We start from the raw sequence: 9,962 nt of genomic DNA, 5'->3' as shown, positions 1-9,962 counted from the left end.
CTGTGGTGGGATCGGGTGGGCCGTCCCGGGCTCCGTGGGGTCGGGCGACGCTGCTGAACTGGGCCCCTGTCTGGATGGGCCTGGGCCCCCTTGCCCCTCCCTTCCTTCCCTCCCCATCTCCAGCTGCCTCCCTCTTCCCGCTCCACCACAATCACCCACACATGCAGGGCCTTGGGGTAAGGGTGTGTCACCAGGGTGCAGGGGAGGCATCCCCCTCTCTGTCCCCTTCTGGCCTCTTGTGCCTCAATTCTATCCCACAACTTAGACATTCACATTACTCACACTCTCATAACACATACATATAGGACCTGGGGGGGGGGGAACGCTGCACATCATCCAGAAGACCATCAGGGTGTACGACCTCACCCCTGGCGCCGTTGCCCACCTCTCAATTTTAAATACACGTAGACATTGAGGGCTATCAGGAGGGGCTCTGCGCTTACCTGCTGCTGAGTAATTGCATATGAGAGCATGAGGGTGGGAATGGATGTTTGTATCTGTGTGTGCCTGTTTGTCTGTGTCCATATGTCAGGTCGGGTATCAGACGCCACCTCTCTGGGGACATCTCAGCCCCTCCAAGATATGGAGGCCTATCTCCCCCCACCACTCCCCCTGCCAGTGGCAGACGCCCTCAGACATCGGTGCATTGGTGGTTCTTTGTGTCCGGGGATGGGCGTCCAGGTACGCAGCGGCTCACTCCTGGTGGCTGCTTGTCGGGGCCTGGAGCCTGGGGCTCGCTCGGGCTCCTTCGGGGGTGGGGTGCCTTTGGCCTCTCAGCCTGGGGCTCGGTCACTCTGGCACAGCTGGCTGCCGGCGGAGCTCACGGGCACGTCACGTTTAAATCATGCTTTTTATCTGTTTTTGTTTTTTAATGTTCTGTAAAGAACTTGGGATCACCTTGTTGTTGAATTGTGCGATATAAATAAACTTGCCTTGCATTTTGGCTGCTACCTCAAAGCACACTGTGCGCTGTCGATCTTACGTGCTGCACAATAATATTCAATATTTAGTATTTACAGTTATATTCACATAGATCATCGCGATGATGTTGTTTATTATATTGCTCTCTTTTGTTTGCTTGTTTTCTCTTTTTTCTTTCTCAACAGGTGATCCAGATGATTGATAGATGGATTTTTTGTCTGTTCGTTTTGTTGGCTTGGACAACTTCCTACCAGACCCGTGGAAGTGGAAGCTTCAGTGAAGAAAGATTCCTGCTCCCAGCCGTTCATTGGCTCGGCATTTTAAACCCCTAAAGGGTCACCTGGCCTGTAACTAAACAGGGCCAATAAAAAAAAATCACAAGAATAATACAAAGATTTCAGTCAGTTTATCTTAATACATTAACTTATTCTTGTGTACACAGTAATTCATAAATAAATAATGTATATTATCAATAAAGATTGATCTAAACAGTTTAACTGCTATGTACAGATAAAGGTTGCATAGCTTTAAAACATTTGCTATCCAGCAAATATCAGTCAAACTCAACACAAAAGGTAACACAACAATGGGTCAAATTGTTTGGACCGGTGATCCAAATCAACTGCCGTTGGTCAAACAGATGTGTGGTAGACTTACTTCGAAGGAGCTGCTACCGACAAACCAGCAAATAAACACCAAATATTTCATCTGTGACGTTTGTGAGGTTTCCTCAAACACACTCCGTCAGTCTTGTTGCTGTTGAACGACAAACTATTTAAAAATGTCGCGGGTTTACCTGGTCATATTCTCATTCACGGGGCGATCGCCAAAACAAAAGCAAACAATTAACACCACGCCGATGCTGTTCACAGGACAGCAAGAGTAACGATCAGGAGCATCTTGTCTTCGTTATCGTTCCCCTCGTACGTGTTATTACTGCGATTTCAGCGTTTTCGCTTCACAACTAAAGTGTGCAGTTTACTTTGTGTGCACTCAAATGGAGTCAAGTCAATTAGCGCCACCTGTGGTCAAGTGCCATAGCCTACAGCCAGATTAACTTGTGACACACATCTGCAGTAGAGGCTGAGTGGCTGCTCTCACACCTGGAGCATCCAAATCGACCCACAAACACGCTGAAAGATGCAATGCCATCAATGTGGATTGTCAAGACTGAGAGACCTCTTCCCTCTGACCCCTCCCCAAACCCTCAAACCCTCCTACCCACCTCGACATACAAACTCTGTGTGGCTTCACGTGTTCTGTTGATGTTTACATGATCGAAATAACTTGAACACAAACACAAACAAAGAGGAAGACCGCACCGGAAGGAAAAAACTACAAGTCCCAGCATCCTCTGTGTTTAGGGAGCAGCAGTGAAAGTGAAAGTATTGAGCCTCCGTTCAGGGCAGCAGGAGGAAGAAGGTATAGCTGAGGCAGGTGAGTGTTAACATGAATATGTTTCTTCTTATGACATAAAATAATTCCACGCTGTTCGTGTCTGTGGGTGAAATGTGAGGCCGGTCGGCTCCTCTGAGCGCTGGTTTCCTGTAAGTAGAGAGGAAGTGAGTTTAGCTGAGCCTCCGTTTAGTGTGAGAGAGCAGGAGGAGAGTGAGAGCTGTGCTGAGGCAGGGTGAGTGTTAACACCGCTCTGACATTACTGTGTCTCTGTGGCGGGAACAACAGGCTCCGTCAGTGGAGGCAAAAATAATCAGACTTTGGTTTTTCAAAGGAAACAACTTTATGTCGGAAGTTCCCGCACGCTCATTGGATAACGATGTGTCAATCTCAAGTTATTAGCCAATGAACGTGCGGATTCACAGAAAGACCCGCCTTTATCACGGGACTTTAAAAACTACAATGGCGACAGAAACTCCGTGAGTGGAGTTCAGGGTGACGTTATGAAACTGTGACGTTTGAGCCACTTCCTGTTCTCAGTCCCAGCGTCCTGATCGCGGAGGTTTCTGTTGCTCTGATATCTGATATTGATTATATTGGTAAACAGGCTGTAGCATAAACATCAGGTCTGTTCTGAAAACTGGCTTTATTTTTTCAAAGTAAGGGAATATCTGTGGTCTGATACCGCGGGCTCATGGGCTAAGGACTTGGATTGACAAGTCAAGCGCAGATGATTGTGTTGTTTCTTATAAAGGCTTGTGTGTGTGTGCCTTCCTGTGTGTGTCCTTGTGTCAGTGGAACTGAATCAGTGTGTTAGAGAAAGTGCTCCTCTGCTGTGTCGTATTAAACCCGATTCTTTGATCCCCATGATAGAACAGAGAAAACCCGACTCAGAGTGGTCAAAACATTTATAATTCTTTATTCAATCATCTTCCTGAAGAGAGAGCTCTGCACAGCCCAACGGCAGTTGCAGGATCTCTAACATTAGAATCTAAAAATGTGTCTCATATAGGTGTTATTTTGGTACTTTACACGTCACACAGTTTCAACAACTCCTTATATGGTACAAGTTCCTCTTTTCTTTCTGGCTTCCTGTATTTATTAATATGCTTGTATATTTCTACACTAACTTCCTGTTTTTCAGTCTGGCTGAGCATTTAGTTTGTGAGTCAAAAGTGGCCTTGCTTTACAAACCTTCATTATTAAAGTACATAAAACAATATAATCAGAAAATAAGCACTAAGAATATATTAATTACATGACAGTTCTCCCCCTTTTCGTGTTTCCTAAGAAACACGACATAATTCCTAATTTATCCCATTATGTTTACTTGCATGTTAAAAGGCTAAAATATAACAAAAAAGATTATTAAATTAAATGAAACCTTTCAATTGTCCAACCTTATCTGCCCCCTCAACGGGTTGTATGTTTTCAATGTTTCCTTATTATTTTTGTCATAATTACTTCTATCCACAACAAATAAATCAAGCTCTAAGACAGCACCTGTGAAATGTGAAATGTCCTGAATCTACTTCCTACACCCCCTTTTTTTTACCCAGAATCCCAATTTAAACCCACTCCTGACTTCCCTCAGTGCTCACTGTAAACTCCAAACAGATACAATTAGCTTTTTCTGGTAAAAGGTCCTAGATTATTTTGTCAAATCTTTGGAAACATCCTCTATAGAGTTAACCCGTTTCATCGTTAAAACTTAGTCCTGGTTTCTTCGCCCCCTTTAACGGGTAGAGCATATCCGGCCTGAAGACTGTGTTTGGGCAATTTACATAACATAGAAATCCTACAACTATTCAATCTAAACAACAAATTTTCTGAATCTGGGCGATTCTCTGTGCTTCTTTTGAGTCCCCCTTTCTGATGGTTGGTTCCTGGATTCTCGCTCTGGTCCTGAAATCTTCTCCTGTAAAGGATAGAAAACAAAACGCCTCTCTCTGCTACACCTCAATAATCTACTGTGTTCATCTATTGTTCCCTTAATTATTCAAAGTTGGTTCAAAATATCATGTTCTGGGCTCTATCCTTTATATTAACTTTACTTAATCTTTACTTAATCTCAATGTTCTTTATGTGTGTGAGCAACACTTTTAATTTTATTAAACACACCCAGGGTCAGATATACACCATCACCATAAATCTCCACTAGAAAGCACACTCCAAATTTTTGTCTATCAGGGTTTATGCCCCTTTTTGCTTCAAGCAGATACATAACATGCAAAAGTTACAGCTAATTACAGTTAGACAAGTTTCCGTTATCTGCAACATTTTGTTTCAACCTTCTCGACCCCCTACGTTTCCTGTTGACTTATTCATGGCATACTTATCTTTAACACCTTCTGTATCACTAGTTGCTAAGCAAAGATAAAGCAAGATGTGTTCCACCTTTACCCTAGAAAATAAATCTATGTGATGTTTGTGTATGTAAGCATGTTATGCATTCAATCACTACACTCCACGTCATCCCTGCAATATATCATTTCAGACAGTCACGCTGAACGAAGCTTTTGACCTTCTTAGGGCTGAGTGCTTAACAACTCTTTATGAGCAAACTTTGCAATATGTATAAGAAAATGATTATAACTGCTTATTCTAATAAAAATAGATCAAAGAGAAAACAAACATTTTTAATCAGTTAAACTTAAGAATATAAGCAATTACTCATGGTTCAGTTTTACCGTAGCTAAATGATCAAACACCCAGAAAGTCATAAAATGATCATAAAGCCCCTTATTTCAAATTAAACCCAAAATCCCCCCTTTGACACATTTTATGTGTCAAATAAGCTAAAGACCAGCTAGTGAAACTGAAAAATGCTTCACCACATCTTAGGGAATTAAAAGAAAAAGGTTCATCATATTATTTCTCTAAAAATCTCAGCGATTCTCCTCTCGGGAATATTTGCTCCGGACGTGCAAACCTGTGTTTAAATAATAAAATCAGTTTAATTATCATGTTAGATCTTTTGAACTCCTGGCTCCATCCAGAGCCTGCATCCTCGGCACTTCCTAGAAACAAAACCTGTGTTTTAACCTGAAATTCACATTTCATTACTCAGTTCCCCCCCTGTCCTTCCCTCACTGTGATCCACTCTGTGCTATAAGAAACAAAACTTGCGACAGAACAGTTATCAGTCATGTGCTTCATACAAAATTCATATTTTTAATTTCATGTTGCTCCTCTGAGTGTAATGGTACTTCTTTTAAATTTGACTTTATCAGAGCTAACCAAAATGTGTTTTCTCTCTCTTTCATTCTCTCACTAGTATCACCTACCCTTACCGATCGTGCTCTTTTTAATAATTTACTGTTTTAAAGGGAAAAAACCTCAGTCACTTGAACCAGTGTTTGTTATTCCATAACTGTATTTTCAATGTAAGAACTCTACCAATCCCCTATATACTTCCGAAATTTTTCTTTGGTTCTAACTATTTTCCGTCTATAAAATGTCATTGACTTCTACAGGGGCCTGCTTTGGTTAATGGTAACATCAGTAATATCAAACATTTTCTCCCCTTTAGCATTTGGCATTTTCCCAACAATATAATGTGATACCATCATCTAAACCCAGTCAATAAAACAACATTTTCTTAAAGCAAACATCAGCAACCCAAAATTAGCCTCCCAAGGGTCGAGTCTGCAGCTCCACACTCTCATGTGAACCTTTCGGTCTCCCTCTCTCTCTTGTGCTCCTGCTCCTGCCAAAAGCAAAGCAAAGCATCCACCCTTTTATTACCGGCGTCGTGAATTGTTGGTCAACATCTACTCATCCTAACGTTGGTCCAGTCTTTGTCTCAGCGTCAAGTCAGTCAACACTTTAGTCCACATGGTCAGTCCAGTCACAGTCCAGTCACACACATCATGCACACGCATTCACACTAGATCTTGTTGATAGTGGAGCCTCACGCGCAAAGGATCAGATTCTCCACCCTCATCAATATGAGCTCATTTATTTGTTTTATTTTTTAGAAAAAGAGTTCTTTATAATCTTTAACTGGATTGACTCGCTGCAATCCTTTTAGACAGGAAATCAAACGCTCATCAGTTCCCACAGGTGACCTTTTCCTCAGCCCATTATAATCATAATCATTGTAATCTGGAAAAGCTCACCTTATATTTGCTCTCCCGAAAATTTTTTACAGCGCTGTTAATTCAATCTTGCAGGCCTGCTTAGAACAAAAAAGGAGAAAAAGAGCTGATTATTAGCTCAACAGAGCACAAAACATCATCACCTGACAGGTTTTCTCTAAGTGCACTGTTACAACTTTAAAAGCCCATTGTAGACATGTTCATGTTTAACCCTTTAAAACCGGTCAGAGCGGGCACGCTCTGTTTTGCGTAACTATTTTTAAATCCCGGTAGCACTGCAACCACATGAGCTAGCGCAATAATTTTTTTTGCATAGGAGTTGTACTTACATCTTATGCCATCAGCTTGTCCTAGGTCACAGTTTCTTTCCAAATATAGCTTTGCAAAAATTGCATAAAAAGCACTTGCAGCAACAAAAACATAATATTCCAGAAACAGGCTTTGCCGATCCGATCAGCTGTTCATAACACTTCCTATCGCATGTCCGCCATGACCTGCCCGAAACCGGAAGTGACGACATTTTTGCGGAAATGTAGTTTACCACCACCAAGGCCTCATGAGCTTATACTGGTGCTTTTAAAAGTTATCTTTGACTTTATGACTTTCTGTGTCGTTTGTGGGATGCTTAGGACTCATATCGCACTGCTGGAAATAGTTTATTTTGATGCATATGCTGCTTTTTTGCAAATTTGCACTATAATATTTATTTTCGTTTTTCCTGCAGTATATAAAAATTGGTGTATTTCAAAAATAAAACTATGAAGACACTCAAGATAAATTTCCTGTGGTAGGAAACTATTTTGTGCAACTTTTTTGTATTTACAGTTTTGAGGGATAAGCCTCTTAAATTTCTCTAACTAGAAATATATGTTAAAAAAACAAAAACGATTTTAAATTTTTTTGTAGTTTATTGCACTTTTTTGCAATTTATGTAATTACTATGCACTTAATGCATACATATGATTAAAATCTGGGCTATAATGGTTGTATTGATGTATAGCAACTTGAAATGCTCCCAAAAATGGCTCCACAGCATGTAAAAATATCATATAAGCTCTGGCGGACTTGGTTCTATGGTAGGTCTTAAAGGGTTAATAAAACCCCCTCTATTAAAATAAGAAAACAAGCCAAACCTGTCAGAATCAACCCATCACTCAAACAACAACCCCAAAAATCTCAATCACAGAAAAGTTTTGCCTCAGGTTCTTCAACGTCCTGACATAATGTTGCTTGTTTCTCCAAATGTAATTCAAATTAATTTGATTTATATTATTGATTAGACTATTGGAAACATATAAAGTTTGTGATGGATAAATCAATCGAGAGATACCTTCTGTTTTAGTAAGCAAGACGCGTCCAAAGATGGAGAGGTGTCTTTGTAGCCAGCTATTTAAAATCTGTCAGGTTAGGGCTGTGTGCAGGCAGGAGTGGAAGTAGAAGGACCCAATGTGCAGACACTCGGAGGTGGAAAGTAACTCAAAACTCAGCTTTTATTGCTGGATGGCAAAAAGTGGCAAACGTAACAAAAATCCAAATAAACTTACATGACCAGGCAGACGGAACACACAGCATAAATGAGACTAGATCACAACACAGACACAGAGAAACACAGGGCTTAAATACACAGAGGGAGCAATCAGGGAATGGGTAACAGGAGGGAAACACAGCTGGGGCAAATCAGGCCTAACGAGACAAGGGGAAGCAAAACCAGACACATTAACATCAGACATGGACTTTCAAAGTAAAACAGGAAACATAACACAGACTCAGGCAGGCACTATAACAAAGGGAACAGAGACGTGGGACCACGGCAGACACAGACACTGACTGGACGTGGGGATACAGCAGACAGGGGAGACAGCAACTATGGAACACAGACAGAAAACCAGAACACTAAAACTCTAACCAAAACCCACCCAGAGAACCTAAACTAAGAATAATCCTAAAACCCATAAAGCAAAGCTAGAATATAATGAAATAACAAAATCAAAGAACCAAAAACACAAAACACTGGGTCAACGACCCAGGGACCCTAACAAAATCTTTTTATATTTCTGGGTAATATGCTCAAAATTTAGATTTTCTCTATTATTTGTGTTGTTTGACATTATAATACCCAAATATTTAATGTCAGTTTTAACAGCTATGTTAAGAGAGCTACTAGGTCACAATCATGAATAGTTAATAATTCGCATTTTCTAATATTCAGGTACAAACCAGAAGCCTTTGAGAAAAGTGAAATTTCATTCATGTTCTATAAAAACTGACGATTCCTCGTCTAACATTAAAGCGTTTAGATGTTCCAAAAGGTAAAGAAACAGAACTATTGAGTCAGAGTATAATAAAGAAATTAAATCTATGAAGTTTTGTTTACCAAAACAAAATAGGGTAGAGCTTTTAAAATAAAAGGATGTTCGACCGTATCAAATGCCTTATAAAAGTCTAAAAAAAGAATCACACCATCATCTTCAATTAAGTGATTAGAATCCAGTAGATCTAAAACCAATCTAATATTATTGGTTGTAGATTATCGATTAGTCTTTTATCTTTACCAGGTTTGGGAATAAGGGAGATAAGACTCTGTTTCATTGTTGTTGCTAACATTTCATTACTAATGATTTCATTAATAGTTTTGAAGAAAAATTATTTTATTTCTTTCCAGAAGAATTTATAAAAGATTGCAGTCAAGCCGTCCTGACCAGGAGCTTTGATTGATTGATCGATTTTTTGATTGATTGATTGATTGATTGATTGTACTTTATTCATCCCGAGGGAAATTGGGTTAAGGCTGCCAGCCGTGCCAGCGCCGTCCTACCCATCCGACCATACATACATTACACAAACATCACATGGGGAAGACAGGTCAGAGGGGTATAACATGGAAAAGCACAACATGAGTGTCAGAGATTTACAGTTAACAAACAGTCAGGTGAATAAACAACACTGAGACACTTAAGATTGACAACGTGCAGCACGGGTGAAAAGCTCAGAGCAAATCACACCGAACTGCAGTATTCGTTTATTTTTATAGGTTACATCGTCAATATGCAAATATAATCACATTTCCTGTTACGCAGGTCCTGATGCTGTCTGTGTGTGTGTGTGTGTGTGTGTGTGTGTGTGTGTGTGTGTGTGTGTGTGTGTGTGTGTCACAAAGTATGTGTGTTGCAAGTCAATTTCTAAGAATAATATAATGCAAGTCAGCTTCTACGGATATGTATTTCTGTGCTGGTCTCTTGTCAGTGTCACAGGGTCAGCTTCCTGTTTCAACAGAAAACTGTGTCTGGTGAAATATGTGTAACATAACTTTTGAAGCATAAGCAAGTAAAACAATAAAAACTCCCTAACATCCCTCCATGTTGTTACCGTATTTCACCACTTCAACCATACTTTATTATCAGCTAACAATCACTTGCTTATAACATTTTCAATTGTAGCATCATTCAGTATGTGTGAGTGTGTGTGTTCCTATACTAAATCTTCTTCGTCCGGTTCATCTTCTTGTGGCAGTCCAACATAGGTGATCACTGTGGCCTGTACCATTTT

The 9,962-nt window shown here is 40.3% G+C and overlaps 1 long non-coding RNA gene across 1 annotated transcript; it reads left to right on the top strand.

Moving 5' to 3' along the window:
- Positions 1–7,478: 7,478 nt before the first annotated feature.
- LOC120736376 lies at positions 7,479–9,509 on the top strand. Its single transcript, XR_005696488.1, has 2 exons — positions 7,479–7,815; positions 8,943–9,509. It is a non-coding gene; the product is annotated as an uncharacterized LOC120736376 (long non-coding RNA).
- Positions 9,510–9,962: the final 453 nt, after the last annotated feature.

Source organism: Simochromis diagramma, unplaced genomic scaffold, assembly GCF_900408965.1.
Source record: "Simochromis diagramma unplaced genomic scaffold, fSimDia1.1 OVJJ01000064.1, whole genome shotgun sequence".
Lineage (NCBI taxonomy): Eukaryota > Metazoa > Chordata > Actinopteri > Cichliformes > Cichlidae > Simochromis > Simochromis diagramma.
Note: the sequence above shows the minus strand (reverse complement) of the source record. Positions and strands in the feature narration are given on the sequence as shown.